The following is a 17850-nucleotide window of genomic DNA, read 5'->3' as shown; positions in this document are numbered from 1 at the left end:
GTCCCTAGATAATGTTTGGTTGGGGACTTGGGGGTACAATGGGTGCTCAGATGTTACAGATGCTCCCCCCAGATGTTACAGATGCTACAAAACTGTTTGAATCGGGGGCAAACTAAAAGTTAAGGCAGTGTTAGACTTTTGAGAAACAGAAGCAGATTATTTGGATGAGAATCAGGTAGTGCAAAATGGAGACACTATAGCAACTAGCCTAAGTAGCTATTTGATTCATTTTAATGTTTGTGAAAGATGCTGGATTGTGTTCCCTGGAACTGTTCTCTGAAGAGGTCCGAGAGAAGGCTTGCTCTCTTGGGCTGTTGTGTTCATAGTGCCAGCTGCAAGGCTACCAATTAGTGCTAATACAGTCTGCTAATTATTATTCACTCTCCATTTTGTATGTGTGTAAAGTAGGTGTTTGTTGAAAATCCAGTCTCACTCCATGTAATCAACCTAGCTAGAAAAGTACAACAGAGTAGATAAACATTCTTATTTGTGGAGGCAATCCTTTTGATATATTTGATAAGAAAACCCCGGGACAGGTATAGCTGGTTTGTCTGTGATTCTCTCCTGTAGCTATATCTTCCCTTTCTTTGAAATATCTTTTGGAAGCTTTAGATAGTGGAACCCATTTACCTTGAAATCTGTCTTTTCAGAGAAAATCTTGTTGTGGAAAATGCTTTTGTAGCGCACAGCTTCAGTAAATCAGTTTCATGCCCACAGGGACAGAAACTTACTGCTGCACTGGAGCTACTCTGCAGGTGTGAGACGAAGTCTGCACTGCAATCTTATGGTTTGGGGTATGAAAAAACATGCGCCCCCCCCTTCTTCCCAGTGCAGCAAGTTATAGTGCTGAGTGCTAAACAGATTCCTAGTACAGTTAACTACTTCCCTTGTGGATTACACAGAGTGCTGAGAGAGCTCTCTCCCTGTGCGCCTCCAGTGTTACCACAGCTGCCTTTTCTTTGTCTATTCTTCTAAAATCAAACTTAGTTGATAGCTTTCTGTCTATCATGGACCCACTTACCAATAGTTAGGGTTGTGAAATTTATTGCCTTGTATCTGGAGGCGATAGTGGATCGGCTTTCTAACAGCCTAAAATTGCCTTATTTCAATATTAATAGTTTGGAAAGTATGAGGATGTGACAGCAGTTCCCCAGTTTGTGTCTGCTCCTGCCGCTTAGGCTTAGTTTGCGGAGTTGTTCACCCCAGGCTAAGTTCCTGGCTCTGGTTGAGGAGGGCAGGCTGGTCTCCAGAGCATCCTTGCAAGCGGCACTGGACTTGGCAGGTACTGCTACTCGAGCCATAGCCAGAAGAAGGGGTTTTGACTTCAGGTATTAGGCCTCTTCTTTGAGGTCAAACAAACACTCCAGGGACGTACCTTTCAAAGTTGAAACCCTGTTTTCTAAAAAAACAGGCAAAATGCTAAATAGCCTGAAGGACTCCAGAGCCACCCTTTAGTTCCTGGGTCTTTATGTGCAGGCTCTTCTGCCTGTACCCTACACAGAGCTTTACTCAACAATATCAGCAAGACAGCTCCAGAAAGCATAATAGAAGTGGCAGGAAAAGGCCGCATCAACCCTCTGGCCAGAACTTGGGACATCCAAAGCTGTCTGCAGGTTCTCAGCCTACCCTTTTGAAGGCACAGCTGAGGACAAGCATACCACACCATTTCATGAATCCTCCCTGCCATACCTTGTTGTCCCAGTGATCCCCCAGGCATGGTCCTGTATCATCTCAGACTACTTGGTGCTCCTCCTGCCCTCCAATTCTGTGCCCTTCTGCCTTCCCTTCCTCCTCCCTTCTCAGGGACCCTTCTCACAAGCAGCTCCTTATCCAGGAGATGCAGTTGCTCTTATCACTGCATGGTCTTTCTGACCTCCATCATTCCCTTACTGGTTCCAGCAGACTGGTTCCTGCGTAAGAGCCAGGTGTAGTTTGTTTCCATACCTGGATGACTGGCTGATCAGGGGCTGTTCTAGGACTCAAGTGAATGCTCAGGTCAGGTTCATCAGAGCTACTGCCTTTCACAATGTAGGTCTCTTCTTGAATGAACCCAAAATCAACAGTGTCTTCTCTTCAGAGGTTAGCATTTATAGGAGCAATACTGGACTCAACCCAAGCTAGGGCATATCTGCCAGAAACAATATTTCAGGCCCTGGCCAGTATCATTCAAGGGCTCTTACAGTTTTCCCCCCATTACAACACAAAACTGCCTGAAGCTTCTGAGGCATATGGCATCCGGTACCTATGTATTGCAGCACATCAGATTCAGGCTCTGACTGCTCCAGTCATGGGTAGCCTCAGTATATTGGCCAGCCCAGGACAGCTTGGACATGATCATGACCTTGCCTCACCTGGTCCTTGACTCCCTTCTCTGGTGGATAGACCCTCAGGAGGTATCCTCAGGGGTTCCTCATACCAGTCCACAGCTATCCCCATCCTTAGTGATGGATACATTGGACACATCTAGGAAATCACAGAACTGATGGTCTATGGTCTCAGGCGGACCTGGCTCCGCACATTGATGTCAGAGAGCTGAGAGCAGTATGCCTAGCATGCCAAATCTTCCAGGCATACTTAATGGGTCAGTGAGCATCAGCCACAGTGATATTCCATATCAGCCAACGGCAGTGTCACTCCTCTTTCCTGTGAGACTTCTGTGTAGAACAGTCAATACATTTGCAAGCATTGTACCTTCCCAGGGTACAGAAGGAGTTGGTAGACTACCTCAGCAGGCTGTTTCATGACCATGAGTGGCCCCTTGGCCTGGATATTGCGATTTCAATCTTCCATTGGTGGGACTTTCCCCAGATAGACCTAATCACCATGGGTATGTCTACACTACCCTCCTAGTTCGAACTAGGAGGGTAATGTAGGCATACCGCACTTGCAAATGAAGCCCGGGATTTGAATTTCCCAGGCTTCATTTGCATAAGCCGGGCGCCGCCATTTTTAAATCCCGGCTCGTTCGAACCCCGTGCCATGCGGCTACACGCGGCACGGACTAGGTAGTTCGGACTAGGCTTCCTAGGCCGAACTACCGTTACTCCTCGTGGAATGAGGAGTAACAGTAGTTTGGACTAGGAAGCCTAGTCAGAACTACCTAGTCCGTGCCGCGTGTAGCCGCGCGGCACGGGGTTCGAACGAGTCGGGATTTAAAAATGGCGGCGCCCGGCTTATGCAAATGAAGCCCGGGAAATTCAAATCCCGGGCTTCATTTGCAAGTGCGGTATGCCTACATTACCCTTCTACTTCGAACTAGGAGGGTAGTGTAGACATACCCCATGCGACTAGTGGTGCCAGCAGTTCTGCTTTTTCCAGCAAGTAAGCCTGGGCTCCAACAATCTCCTGTACACGTTTCCTCCCATACCGCTCAATCACAGCATGCATCTCCAGATCCAGAGGGAGTGAGCTCGGGTCATATTGATAGCAGCAGCCTGGCCCCATGAGCCACTGGCACACATCTCTTATAGTCATGTCAGAGGAAGACCTGATCACACTTCCACTCTTCCCAGACCTTCTCATGCAGGGGCAGGGTTACCTTCCACATCCAGGCCTCAAGTCACTTCACCTCATGGTGTGGATGCTCCATGGGTTAAACCCGGCGGAGCTTTCCTGGTTCAGACCAGGTTAGACAAGTCCTTTTTGGCAGTAGGAAACCCTCCATGAAAGCCACTTACCTCACCAAGTGGAAGGGATTTTCAGTCTGGTTGGCGCAGCATTACTTCCCAGTACTAACCTTAGTTCTTCATATTCTGAAATCCATCTGAAGCACTAGGGACTTTTTGTTGTCATCAATAAGGGTTCACTTAGCTGCCATCTCAGTCTTCCATCCAGGCCAGCAGGCTATATACCCTCACGTGTGTTAGCCCATTCCCACCTGGGACCTCAGCCTGGTCCTCTCCAGGCTCATGGGACCACCATTTGAACCGTTGGCAACATGCTGTCTACTCTGCCTCTCTTATAAGGTAGCATTCGTGACGGAGAGAACCTGAGTCAGGAAAGTGTCTGAGCTTAGGGCCCTAACATTAGAGCCCCCTACACCATGTTCTATAAGGCTCAGGCCTTATCCCGCTTTCCTCCCAAAGGTTGTGTCACAGATTCACATCAACTAGGACATCTCTCTCCTATGCTCTATCCAAAACAACATTCCAGCGACAGGGAGCAGAGACTCCACTCTGTAGATGTCCACAGGGCACTCACCTTCTACGTTGCGAGAACAAAACTTTTCAGAAAATTGGCTCAGTTACTTGTGGCAGACAGAATGAAAGATCAGCCTGTCTTCTCCCAATGCATCTTGTCATGGATAGTGCCCTCTATTCATGAGTACCACAACCTGGCAGGGATTCCCACACCTCCAATCACCACACATTCCACCAGGGCACAGGCATCGTCAACAGCCTGTTCGACTCAGGCTCCCACACGAGAAATCTGTAGAGCAGTGACATGGTCCTCCCTCCACTTGTATCTTCTCCACTACCTATGCCATTACCTGCCAGGTCAGAGATGATGTGTCCTTTAGAAGGCAGTGCTCTAATCAGTGGCCGTCTCTGACCCCTCTTCCTGAACTTCGGCTTGTGAGTCACCTGATTTGGAATTGGCGTGAACCAGAGGTGGTCAGGCAAGCCCCCAGCCCCACCTACAGCCCTGCCCCTCCTCCCTCACACACACCACAGGGTAGGGAGAGGGCAAACATGTGGCCCCAGCCTCTTCAGCCCCAGAGCATGGAGAGGGTAGGCACTGTTGGGCAGCAACACTCCGCCTCAGTACACTTACAGTTGGCGTTTTGGGGGCGGAGTGTGGGCAGGGCCAGGCTGGGGGTTTGGAAAGGCCTGTTATACCAGACGCTCATGGTGTGAACAAGCACTTGAAGAAGAAAAAATAGTTACTCTCCTTCTCATAACTATTGTTCTTTGAGATGTGGTGTTAAAATAAATAAGCTGTGGAGTTCATGTCCATTGCAATACCCACCTTTCTTCCCTTATGTTGGAGTAGCCAGCAAGAAGGAATTGAGCGGGTGATGGGTCAGTAGGGCTTGGTACTAGACTCCGTGAAGGCATGACTCCAGGGGAAGCTCAGACTGATCCTGAAGCTGCTGCTAAGGAAAAATCTTCTGTCTGCTGGGTACATGTGTATTCACACTCCTGATGGGAATGAACATGAACAACAGTTATGCGAAGGTGAGTAGCCATTTTTTATTAGACCCTAAGAGCACTAGTACCCTATTAAGTTTCATCCCATTTCTATCATTCCAGTCTTCATGATTATCCAGAAATCTGGATCTTATTCTGTTCCTGCTCAGGGTTGTGATGCTTCCCAATTTGTAGATCTGCAACAAGCCTATATTGCAATATGTAATTCCTCAATTTGCTGTCAGTTTTTACTTCTAAAGTAGGCGAGATTAGGAATGAACTACTTGATAGATAGTAACTCTTTTAAGGTCAGTGTTGTATTAATTATTTTTGTTATAGTAATTACCCTGCCACTTCCAACTTCCAAATTACTTTATTCCATTTAGATAAACTAAAACAGTTGCAATTGTTAGCCTTGTCTATTTGAGATGGCTATTTCCAAGGGAAAGCTGATACACATCTGCGTTTTATTAATTTGACTTTTCTAAGCAAATACTGCTTTCATGCTCACAGGCAGCCCACTGGCTTCACTGGCACAGACTGTAAATGAGGATACTTTGGCCCTGCTAAGGTCTTAAAAACTTCTCGTAAACATTATGAATCTTTTTTCTTTATCCACTTCCCCCCCCCCTCAACTAATCTGTGGCACACAATAAAATGAGACTGTAATGCTTTGTACTGCTTTTTATTCTTAATGAACCTTTGCATCAACTAAAGGGTTGATTTAGAATCAACTTGAAATAATTGTATTGTCCTGATCCATGTAGAATTATTTACAAGATTAACAAAAGCAAGAAAAAATGAGGCATTGCTTTGCAACTCCAGTAATATGCATTCCAACTGCTAATGGCATCAGCTTGCTGGGGTAAACCAAGTCTGCTATAGAGCACATGCACAAAAAAGAGCCCTGACTGAGAGATGGAAACAAAGAGCGATGAATTAGTTTGGTTGCTCTCCTGTGTAACATTCTGAAAGAGGAAAGAAAATTGTTACTCCAGAGAGACCAGTTTTTACTGATACTTATTGATGGGAAATCTGCTTCCTTCAAGTCCAGGTAACTGGTTTTGATTTTTTTTCCCCCTGAAGTGAAGATTTGTGTTTGTGTGTGTGTGTAATATATATTCTTGAAGAATTCATGGAGTTAACACTAGCACTAGATTTCTATTTTTTTCCTTGTGTTCTGGGGAAGAGACATGTAGAAGATTTGTGGCAGATCTTAATTTAATCCTTTTTCTCTTTTGTTTGCCTGTGACTAGAAACATTCTTGTCTTTAAGGTTGGAATGCATTAACTTCTTGCATCCACACCGAATCCGATCCATCATCCATTTACGGTTTCCAAAACCAAATATCTGTGCAAGGCTAGAAATATCTGAGCATTTAAAATAATAATTCCAGTAGTGTACTACTACTATTTATCACACTCTTGGTGCTATGACATCTGAAATACTATGGTGAAGTTTCTTAAAGCTTTAAATTAATGCAAATATTGTTCCATTAAATGTAATCACATGTGCTACAGTCTTGTACAAATAACATCTATTTGATCTGGAGTTTTGCTACCTTACTAACCCTGAATCCTTTAAAAGTACATCTTCAACTTTAAAGGAATAGGTCAGTGTCAGTCTAATACTAATATACTGTTCACAAGGGGATTTTAACAACAAAAAGCCCCACTTCCCATCTAGGACTTCTTAACTCTAAAAAAAGGTGCAATGTCATGGAAAGATCTCATCGGGTTGGTCCCTTAGTATTCGAGCACTGTTGCATGCATTTTTATAAATTTCCCAATAGTGCAAAGTAGTTTCACGGGATTAGTGTGTTACATAGGGTTATTTCAAATGAAAGGAAGGTAGTTCTCTCCTCTGCAAAAATCCCACTTAGTGCTTTCCTGTTCAGTGGAATCTTTTTCATCCAATTATTTCATCTGAAGGTAAATGAGAACCCAGTATCCCAAATTTAGGTAAAGAAATATATCCCATGGCAGTAGCTGCCAAGCTCTGCTTCTGTAGAAATTCTTCTGTCTCTCCCCCTTTTAACATCCAAAAGCCTGTATGCAGTGTAGCAATGCCCATATCTTTAAACTTAACTTTTACTCTATCTTCTAGGGTAGGGGTGGCCAACCTGTTACAAAGAGCCAAAATAGTGGTGGATACAGTGCAAAGAGCCGAGGGAAAGAAGTTGTTGAGCAAAAAAAAGGGGAGGGTGCTACTCCCCTTTAAGAGCTGCGTGTGTGCCAAGCGGCGCCCTGCCCAGACAAGGAAAAAAGGTCAGAGCAGGGGACTGTGAGAAGAGCCGCAGGTGCAGGAACCGCAGTTTTTCCTTTGAGGAGCGTCATGCGGGTTGCAAACCGCTGGTTGGCCATCCCTGTTCTAGGGGTTTTAGTTGTCAATGCCCCACCCTCGCAGAAGTAACATAGTAATTATTTATTTTGAGGCCGTGTCTGGAAGCCTTAGTCATGAACCAGAATCTAGTTTTGCTAATCACTGTTCTAATATGCAACATAAGGACAGTTTCTGCCCCCAAAACTTAGTGTAATCATGGTCTATTATTTATAACCAGCTTGCCAAGCTCCTTCTAAGATTGATTAGTCCATTCTGTGAAGTCTTTTTGCATGGCTTGAGTTGCAATGCAGTACTGTGGCTTGGGCACTGGTCTGGATGTCAGAAAACCTGGAATCTATTTCTGTCTCTGCCACTGACATGCTCTGTGAGCATAGGCAAAGCACTTCATCTCTCTAGAAAAATCTTTGTAATTTGTAGTGTCATCCCTAATGTGTCCGTACATTTCCAAGGTCACCTGTTCCTGGTTGAGTTTCCAAATATGAAATATAATTTACCATTATATTGCTGCATTTGTGTTTGGAGAGTAGCATCTTCTACCATGCTGTGCGGCAGTGTTAGTAGGAATGTGAACGTTAAACCAGTTAACTGGTAAGCCTCACCCTTAAGGGATGAGGCTTATCAGTTAAGGTTAACTGGATGGGTTTGGAGCAGCTCCCCACCAGCTGCGGGCAGGGGGATGCTCCAGTCCCGCAGTGGGGGGGTGGACTGCGTACAAGGGCTGCGCTGAGTCCGGGTGCCCCGTAGGCAGGGGCTACTCTGGCTGGGATGCCAGAGCAGCTCCTGCCCACAGAGTGCCCTGGATCACTGCAGGCAGGTGCTGCTCTCGCATCCCAGCTCTTGTAGCTCCTGTCTGTGATGGGGAGCCACTCCAGCTCAGCAGCCCGGGGGTGTGTGTGTGTATGGTAGCTATCCCCCTTTAATCAGTTAACCGCTAGACAGTATGTTTAACCACTTAACCAATTAAATGACATTTTCTATTCCTAGTTGATAGCTTTTTTTCCTCTTTAAGTTGTATCACACTTTTTTTGTCTCAGAGGTGCTGTGTTAGTCTGTAACTTTAAAAACGAGTAGTTCTGTGGCACCTTAGAGACTAACATACGTAGTATTGTGAGTTTTCATGGGCAAAACCCACTTCCTCAGATGAATGGGGTTTTTTTGTAAGCAGAATTAAAAAATAGAAAATATTTGTTTCGTTTTCTTTCTTGCAGTCTGAAAGAAGTTGAGCTTCCTCCTTGGTGCTCGGTGAAGCTATCTGCCTGCAGAGGTCAAACTTGATAAATAAAGTAGTACCACTATCCACCAGGAGAGGGGCAAACCGACACCTCCTGGGTACTAGTGACATGGCCATGTGCTTCCAGGTGGGACAGGAGAGAGTGTCTCATTAGGTTTATTTAGTATGCAGTTGTTGTTTGGATCAGTAACAGTACAGGCAGTCCCCGGGTTACGTACAAGATAGGGACTGTAGGTTTGTTCTTAAGTTGAATCTGTATGTAAGTCGGAACTAGCGTCCAGATTCAGCCGCTGCTGAAACTGACCAGCGGCTGACTACAGGAAGCCTGAGGCAGAGTTGCTCTGCCCCGGGCTTTTTGGAATCAGCCGCTGATCAGTTTCAACAGCAGCTGAATCTGGACGCCAGTTCCGACTTACATACAGATTCAACTTAAGAACCCCAGGCGTCCCCAAGTCAGCTGCTGCTGAAACTGATCAGCGGCTGATTCCAGGAAGCCCGAGGCAGAGCAACTCTGCCTCGGGCTTCCTGCAGTCAGTCGCTGGTCAGTTTCAGCAGCGGCTGACTTGGGGACGCCTGGGGCAGAGCAGCTGGGGTGCTGCTGGGTTGCTCCAGTAGCGCCGCTCCTCGGCGGTACTGGACTAACCCAGCAGCACCCCAGCTGCTCTGCCCCAGGCATCCTGATTCAGCCGCTGCTGAAACTGACCAGCAGCAGCTGAATCAGGACGCCTGGGGCAGAGCAGCTGAATCAGGACGCCTGGGGCAGAGCAGCTGGGGTGCTGCCGGGTTGGTCCAGTAGCGCCGCCCCGGTCCTCTGCATCTCCCTGGTCTGCTGCCCTCCCCACCCCCCACAGCAGACCAGGGAGACACGGAGCAGCTTTTCTTGCCCCGGAGGACACGGGCGGCGGGACCGCGGCGCGTCTGGGCGGTCCTGCCGCCCGCGTCCTCCAGGGCGAGAAAAGCCCCGTTCGTAAGTGCGAATCCTACATAAGTCAGATCCGCGTAACCCGGGGACTGCCTGTACTTATAAACTTTACATTGCATGTTTTCTGGTACATATTTGAAAAGATGCTGTCTATTGATGGGCTTTATTTTTTTTTCATTTCTAGACTCCAGAAATTATTTTTATTCACTGTTTATTTTTATTCGCTATTTTTTCTGCTCAATTGCTTGTTACATTTTTGAACAAACAATGGACAAAACACTAGCATCCCAAATTTCCCTAAGATTTTAGTGGAAAGTGATGAAACCCTGTTCCCATGTCCCATATGTTCTCCTTAGCAGGATATTGCTGTACAGGTTTTGTTTGTATTGGAGCATTTCAGTGAGGCTTGTGCTTCCAAAATACAGGTTGAACCTCTGTAAACAAGGTATCATGAGCAAACCCCACTTCTTCAGATATGACCACAGATGCTCCAGGACCAGAGAGTCCTACTGGAGGGTTGGTGGCTGGGCTTCCTGGCTTAGCAGGAAAGTGGGGGAGGGGAAACTGGCCAGCAGCAGGGCTGGTGGGAGGAGAGAGGTGGAATCCAGTTGGGAGGCCAGTGGCTAGCCCAGGCCTGGGGGGGGGCGGGGAGCAGTAGCATGGGGGTCATAAATAACCTCATCTGATTCAGCAAAATCCCTCATCCAGGACTGGCCAGGTCCTGAGGGTGCCAGACCAATGAAGTCCAACCTCTAGCTTAGTGTCAGGAACAGCAGAAAAGTAATCATGGATCCCACTGTTTTCCAGTTTCTTCACAATTTTTTGCTGTATTCTGATGATCTGCAAAGTCTAAACATTTCTTAACCATACCAAAAAAACCCCTTTCCATTAGGAAATACAAAAATTAGGTTCCAACAGCAACTCTTCCTCATAGCACGCTTGTATTAATTGGGGTTCCTTTTTTTTCCAGTGGTGAAACAGATTTTATGGTTAGCAATGTGTCCTAAAATATGTGGGATATGTAGTGCAGCTGAGCTATTGTTGATTTTGGAGCCTTACTACATTTCCTGAATCTTTATTTAAAATTTGTATTACATTAATGTAGGTTTGCAGTGGGGACATGGTAAGGTGTTTTGGTTTGGTTTTTATGTAGCAAGTACAATAGATGACAAAAGCCAGGTCAATTCTCTGGTTTATTGATAAGCTGGACAGACTAAAGTCTCGATAAGAGAGAAATTTGAGCTGCTTACCACTCAGTTTTCCCTAGGCAACAAGGTAAGCTACAATTTGTGCATGTTGCAGACTTATACTAATAAAGGTATTAACTAAAATATCAATCTCAAAGCAAAGACAGGTATAACTGCTCACTCAGCTGTTGCTTTTAACTCCTGAAGTAGTAATTGATCTGTAAAGCCCATTAATTTTCAAGTTTATTCCTTCAAATCTCTCAGGCTCTTCCCTTTACTATAGCTGACGGCTTAACAGCTGTTGGCTTAATATTATTTCAGATCTAAGCAGAATGAATGGTAAGGTCGAAGTTCCTTTCATAGATAAAATCATCTGCATTTACCCACAACAACCCATAATTGTAAACAGTTCATTGCAAGCCAGCCTAGTGGTTGAATTGCTTTAGTTATAGCACATTACAGGAAGAGCTAAGCTCTCTAGCCAAAAAGAAAAAAAGTATGGGAGTTTCCCCACACACGTTAGTTTTTGAGAAAACTCCTACTGCAGCTCTCTGCAGTGCACTCACTTTCTGTCTGCAGACTATAAAGACATAGGACATTGATAACTGCAGCTGCAACTCCATTCACTAATATGATTTTAAATGTTTTTTTGTTGCTAAATATATTTGTTACCCTAAAATTAATTCACAGTTATTTCACTTAGCCCTTCAGTTAACAGGCACGAATGAAATTGGAACAGGTGGAAATCTTGATTAGCTTGTTGGACCTAAAGATGTTAAGGATATGATGCTCCAAGGAGAGGGGCTAAAATGTTTGGGGTGAGAACTTCTTTGCCTTAGAATTAAGGGTCTCAAGTTAAAGAACTCATTGCCAATGAATTAAAAAAGATCTTGTAATAGAACTAAGCCTCTTTTAGGTAGAGGAATGTTTCTAGCTGCAAATAATTCTGCTGAGTGATTCATCTCTAATTCTGTCCTTGGTTTCTTGGGCTTTATAACAGAGCCCTGTGAGAGACTTGCTGCTCACTGTGCTCCCCAAACATAATGAAGGGGCCACTTCCGCTTTTGAGTCTGTGTCCCAGCATTATTTTTCCTAAAAGCAATATTGGAATGTAGATGAGGCTTTCTTGGGGTCTTAGAAACCAATATATTACATTGGGAATTTGGGAGAGGGAGGGAAATTAATCTTTCTGAAAATTCTGGGAAAGTTTTATTGTTATAACTATACCAGAATAAAGTGGTATAAGTCCCTGTGGACCAGGGGTGGGCAAAAGGACCTCCGCAAAGGCCTTGCTGCTCCTCCTGTCCCAAGGCCATTTTTTGGGGGGGGGGAAGGGGGAGACAAAGGCACTCCCTCACCCCCAGACCAAACATTGTCTGGGGGTGTGGAACCTGGAAATATCTTGGCCCCACCCCTTTCTGTGCAGTCCAGGGCCACTTCAAAAATTCCAAAGTGTTCCCCAGCAAAAATTATTGCTGACTCCTGCTGTGGACACTCTTATTGAGGTATGAGAGTATTTTTTTTATTTAGCTTCAACCCCTTCCAACATAACACATGATAAAAAGAAAAAAAGCCAGTATTTTAAGTATTTTAAGTGCCTACACAAGAAGTTATATGGATATATCAGTTTAAATTATTATAGGATTATTATCAGTTTAGATTATTACAGGATACCAAGCCCTTGTAGACAAGCTCTTAAATGCTTTCCCAGATCCAGCTGGTACAAGACAAGCGGGTTGTGGTGCAGAGATGGTCTGCTGAGTTACAGTGCTGTGATTCTTCTATTTCTTTTACTATGAAGATTAATCTCTTTGTAAAGAATATTGATGTACCTTGGGCAAGGTTGATCTGTGAATCAATCAAGCTAGTTAGAATTAGTGTTGTTCCTTTTCCACTTGATTTATGGGTCTTCATCTGTGGCATGATCATGTCTACAGCTAGTTAGTGCTGGCTTGCTCCTTAGCGTTCCAAGCACATACTATGCTGAAGTTTGTTCATAGCTCAGAAGTAACATGGGTGGAGGAGGAGGGTAGAGACTCTAAGGTAAGAGACTGAACTAACTTTTTTTTGCTATTTTTAATTAAAGTAGAATGTCTTTGAAGTTGCTGTAGCCACATCCTCTACAAGATAAACGGGTTTTCTTGAGAAGAGAGTTGGGGAATGATGGATTGAGGATTTGTTTTGGGTGGGGGATTAGAGCTCATCTGGGTGTTGGAAGGTTTTGCAGGAGACCTTATTTTCTGTTTTTAATTGTTGCTATGGTTTTCATGCCTCAGAGTGTCTAGAAAACTCAGATGGGGCTAACCAAAGTAAATCTGCACAAGTGGAATTCACATGGGTAAATCACAGAATCAGAGAATACTAGAACTGGAAGGGACCTTGAGATCATCAAGTCCAGTTCCCTGCCCTCAGAGTGCATTGTCAGATTAAATAACAATATGATTATGATGCTCAAAAGCCTGTGCAGATACAAAATTTGTATCTGCAAAAATTAGATGAAGATTTGCAGGGATTTAATTATGTTCTTTCCACTATTTACTGCAACTGAAATGGCCAGAATCCATTTTAAGGCTGGGAATACTGGGAATATACAAGTTTTACATTACTTCTAGATTTCAGCGGTGTCATTCTATAAATTACTAGAACAGATCCTGCGCACCAAATTCAGCAGACAGCAAGAGACAGTTTAGTCCCTGGTTTTATTTTACATCCATCTTTCTCTCCCCAGTTTGAGAGTAATGTCAATACAGACATGTAGTATGGTTATTAAAGATTCTCTGCAATATTTTTTCAGGCGGCTTACTTTTTCCTGGAGCCTGGAGAAATTAAGCACTTTTTAAAAAAAAAAGTGCTATATTTTCATTTCTTGCTGCTTTGTTCTTTTGCTTGCGTGACCTGTTGCAAGGCTGCACACAGTTTGCTCTTGGCCACACATAGTGAGTGCTTCCTGTAAATTGGTCAGCAAGAGGAAACTGCTTGCAGCACTACGGAGAGTCCGTTCAATACAGTGTTGCTTCTAGACCAGTGAACTTACCAGCAAGAACAGCACAGTGTTAGGGGAATATATATCTTGTTCTTGTTTCCTGCACCTGAGGGAGAGGAAGAACTGGTTTTGACTAGGATAATTATAGGGGGAGGAACTCAGAGATATCTAATCAGATACTTTCCTGATTCTTTTATCTGTTATCATCGCCTCCATATTTCTGCTGGTATGAAATTCAAATGCCAGTGTGTTTGTGAGAGTCCCTCTGACATCTAATTCCCTAATTGAAACCTTTAGTAATGAAAGAGGTAAAATTGTAGCTACAAACAGGGTGAAGTTCTCTCCTGAGTAGTGTGAAGTTCTCTCCTCCTGGGTGAAGTTCTCTCCTGAGCAGTGTGAATGTGAAGTCTATAAGCGCCTCAAATATCCTGCACTGAACGACTGAGTCTTTGTGTAGGCCTCGTCCTGGCCTCCTTTGGGAGGGGGGAGTGAATTTCACTTGGCACAGAAGGAAGTATGTAAAAGTACTTCTTCAAGTGATTGCTCGTGTGCATTCCAATAGGTGTGTGAGCGCCACAAGCACGATCACTGGAAGGTTCTCCCTCTAGCAGTGCCTGTCGGGTTAGTATAGAAACCCCTGAAGCGGCGCCTGCATATCACGGAATATAGAGCTCTGCTGACCTTCCACCCCTCAGTTCTTTCTCACTGCTGGTGGCAGTCATTGGAGGGTTTGTCCTCTTGCTTTGCAAGACAACCCTTGCTGTTTTTTCCATTTTTTTCCTGTTTGTAGCTAGTTAGCTGTTAATTGTTAAGTAGTAGTTGATAGTTCTAGTTGAGGGGGTCCCCCCACCTTTTGTTCAGTAGTTCTCTCCTCCTTCCATGGCATGCAGTGGGGTTTTAAGAACTGTGCCACTTGGAAGCCTGTGCCCAGAGGGAGGGGAGGCATCCACATACAACTTGTCTTAAGTATTTAGGATGGTGAAGGACACTTAACAGGTAAGTAAGTAAGTGCAGTATCTGTTATGAGTTTCAGGTTCAGGACTAAGCAAGAGTGGTATCAATGCTTGAAACCACTACTGATGGAGTCAGCATTTCGACCCTTAGTTCCAGACCCGGTGCCCACCTCTTCGTTGAGCAGTGCACCAACCTCAGTGCAGGACTCATGAGCACTGCATGAAGAGGAATCTAAGGAACACTGGTCCCCAGCCTGAAAGGCAAGCTCCTCTGCTTGGCACCACTGCGCGTCTCCAATGCCACACAAGAAGGAGAGGTTCAGCAGAGGCTGGCCTCTGGTCAGAAACACTGGCGATCACTGCATTCGGTGTGTCCCTTGGTGGGACATTCTAAAGACAATGCAGCACCCCTAGCTCTGTCGACTGTGGCCCTGAGGGTGGGGCCATCAAGCCTGGTCTCACTAGACTCTCCAGCATGTGATGTCCTGGAGGAGGATCTGGACCTACCCTCAGTGGACACTTTTAAGGCCGCAAGAAACACAAGGGTCTGGCCTGTGCCCCGGTGTAGTTACTAGCCCTCGCCCAGGCACCAGCACGGAGTGTGGGGCATTGTTTGACACCTACACTGGAACAGCCAACTGCACCATCAACAGCATGTCCCTGCTCCTGGCACAGATGTTTCCGGCATCGACTCCGGAATTTATGCTGTCACTGGCTGCGGAGATGCTCCGCAACAAGCCAACCCTGTTGCAGTGCCACTTCCCATCTTCTCAGCACCATTCTCTGGTACTTTTGGGCACCAAACCTCTGTGGTCTGGTTCCAACTATATGTTGGAATGGAAGCCAGAGTCCTTCGTTTCCTGCAGTGGCCAGTACCTCTCCTGCTCCTGTTCTCGGTACTGCTCCCAGCACCGCCATTGGGATGGTCCTCCGGCATCACGGTCATCCTGGTCTCCAGTGCCGTGACCATTCTGGACTGGGGCTTACCACCTGGGGCTTACCACCAATGTCAGGGCCCATGTCGCGAGTGGCTTTCGTGGCCTCGTCTTGGTCACCATTGTTTCTCCGGGTCCTCATAAGGATCCTGAACCTGTTCTTGTGCAAGAATCACCTGAGCACCCAGGCACACCTTCCCCATAGCCACCAGCATCTTGAATGTCTAGTGTTTTTGGGGACATCAGGGAATCGCCGCTTCATTTACATTTACATGGCTGCCGCGCTGAGCCGACAAACAGCTGATCAGCTGTTTGTCAGCTCAGCGTGATAGTCTGGACGCTCCCCTGCCGACATCAAAGGTATTTGTCGACCACCCAGGTATGCTTCATTTTACTATGTGTGGTACCCTAATCTACATGCCTCTGTCGCCAGAGGCATGTAGTCTAGATGTACCCTATGATAAGTTTTGTACAAAGTATCCCTTTTGAGGTGTCATATGAAACCTCGTCATTTGCTGATCATTATTGATCTAATAAAATATGTGTGGAAACAATGCATGTAAAGTTCATAAGATTCTTTGTATGCTACTACTAGACATGTTCCATGTCTGGGGGAGCAGCCACAGACCAGTTTCCAGAGATAAGACGCTTATCGGTGCCTCAGCCAGGTGTCAGTAAAATCAAATAGACCATCTCCTGGTTAAGTGACATTTCTTTGGCAGGAAAAAGGATGTGGATAAAGATCTGCATCTCGTCGGAGATTTCTGTCCACATGGACTTGCTGTCTCCTGAACCTCAGTAGAAGATGATTCTCAAAGAAGAGAAAGGGAAGAGGCACTCCAAATTGTTCCTCCCTTTCTCTCTGCCCATTCATAATGCCTGAAGAACAAAGGAAACAACTTTGGACCAGGGGAGGGAACCTAGACTGAAAGGAGAGAGTTGGACAGTACAAAATGCATATTTTTGGGATGGAGAATTTGCTGGTGTTGCTTTTCAGTGTTATTCAAGTGTGTGTGGCAGCAGCACTCATATACCCTAATGGAGAATGACTTGCACATTGGAAACTGTGTGGGAACAGACCAGGAGTTGTAACCAGCAGGGTAATTGGTATCTGTGGTTGGAGAACTGAAGGGACGCAGGCATTCGTCAGTCCAGATTATATCCTGGGTAATGTCATACTTAACAAAACCTCACCGTGGGAGGTAGGTAACATTTGGACTAATAAGTGTAGATACATTAAAAACTTGCTTTCAAGGTTCTGCCTCAGCTATACTCACCCTTGGGATTGTGAAGAGGTTTCAGATACTCTCCGCCACCCTTGCTTCTTACTTACTACTAACTGTGGGGAGGGGTTCCAGGCAAAGTGGAAGGAGGACTTCAGGTGGTGTCCTGGTATGGAAAAGGGTTGAGAACTGCTTTCCTACCCAATACCAACCCTTTCTGTATCTCAGCCTAGATCTAATCTAGATCCTTCTTCTACAGCCTTTCTTCTTTTTTAAGCCATGCACCTAATCATATTGTTCATAGCCTCCTTCTTTTTCCATATCATTCCTTGTGCTTGGAAACTCTTCCATCCCCAACACTGACTCATGTGTTTTTAAAACACACATCTTCCTTGAAGGCTGCCTATTCTGATCCACCAAAATAAGTAAAGTATGCAGCACATAGCATATGCTTCTTAAACATCTTGTCCCCACCACTGTGAACTGTGCTAATCATCTATTGTATTATGTGGTTTAACTGTGCTTTTTATCCTGTGGCGTTGCCTAACTCAGACTGGTTAATATGGATTTTTTGCATCTTTATCACATAAGACCGCTAGGTTAGGGATGTTAAATTTAATTAAACTAATTGACTAGATGATGGAATTTCCATCGACTAGTCCATTAGATGATAAGACAGGGAGCCGCAGTGGGGTTAGCTCCTGGCCCTGGGAACTTACCCTGCTGCGGCTTTGTCTTTTAAATGTATTATTTGCTGGCAGGCTGAAGCAAAACGGGGGGAACCCAGTGCAAGCTGGGAATCAGCTGTCCTGGCTCGCGCCGGATGTCTCCTTCCCTCCAGCTGCACTTCTGCTTTTTAAATGTATTAAGAGCCAGCTCTTAATACATTTAGAAAGCAGAGGAGCAGTGTACTGGGACTGGGTACAAGCCAGGAATCAGCTGAT

General features: G+C 45.3%; 1 protein-coding gene and 1 long non-coding RNA gene across 14 annotated transcripts in view; one reads left to right on the top strand and one right to left on the bottom strand.

Moving 5' to 3' along the window:
- LOC106732793 (uncharacterized) overlaps positions 1-17850 on the bottom strand; it is a 77754-nt gene that overhangs the window by 9682 nt on the left and 50222 nt on the right. For all 7 annotated transcript variants that reach the window (XR_012904415.1, XR_012904409.1, XR_012904412.1 and 4 more), the window contains exon 4: positions 4969-5141. This is a non-coding gene — a long non-coding RNA (uncharacterized LOC106732793). The remainder of the gene's footprint in view (positions 1-4968; positions 5142-17850) is intronic.
- The window catches only part of SH3BP2 (SH3 domain binding protein 2), a 103421-nt gene that overhangs the window by 47960 nt on the left and 37611 nt on the right, over positions 1-17850 (top strand). Inside the window, exon 1 of one of the 7 annotated variants that reach the window (XM_006134708.4) lies at positions 5135-6183. The exons of 5 other annotated variants lie outside the window; for them this stretch is intronic. The gene's annotated coding sequence lies outside the window, so the exon portion shown is untranslated. Of the gene's footprint in view, positions 1-5134; positions 6184-8680; positions 8831-17850 lie in introns of those variants that run through there. One more of the 7 variants, XM_006134707.4, reaches the window with a different exon arrangement.

This window comes from Pelodiscus sinensis, chromosome 5 (genome assembly GCF_049634645.1).
Source record: "Pelodiscus sinensis isolate JC-2024 chromosome 5, ASM4963464v1, whole genome shotgun sequence".
NCBI classification, from domain to species: domain Eukaryota; kingdom Metazoa; phylum Chordata; order Testudines; family Trionychidae; genus Pelodiscus; species Pelodiscus sinensis.
The sequence above is the reverse complement of the archived record's forward strand: the minus strand, read 5'-3'. Positions and strand labels throughout refer to the sequence as shown.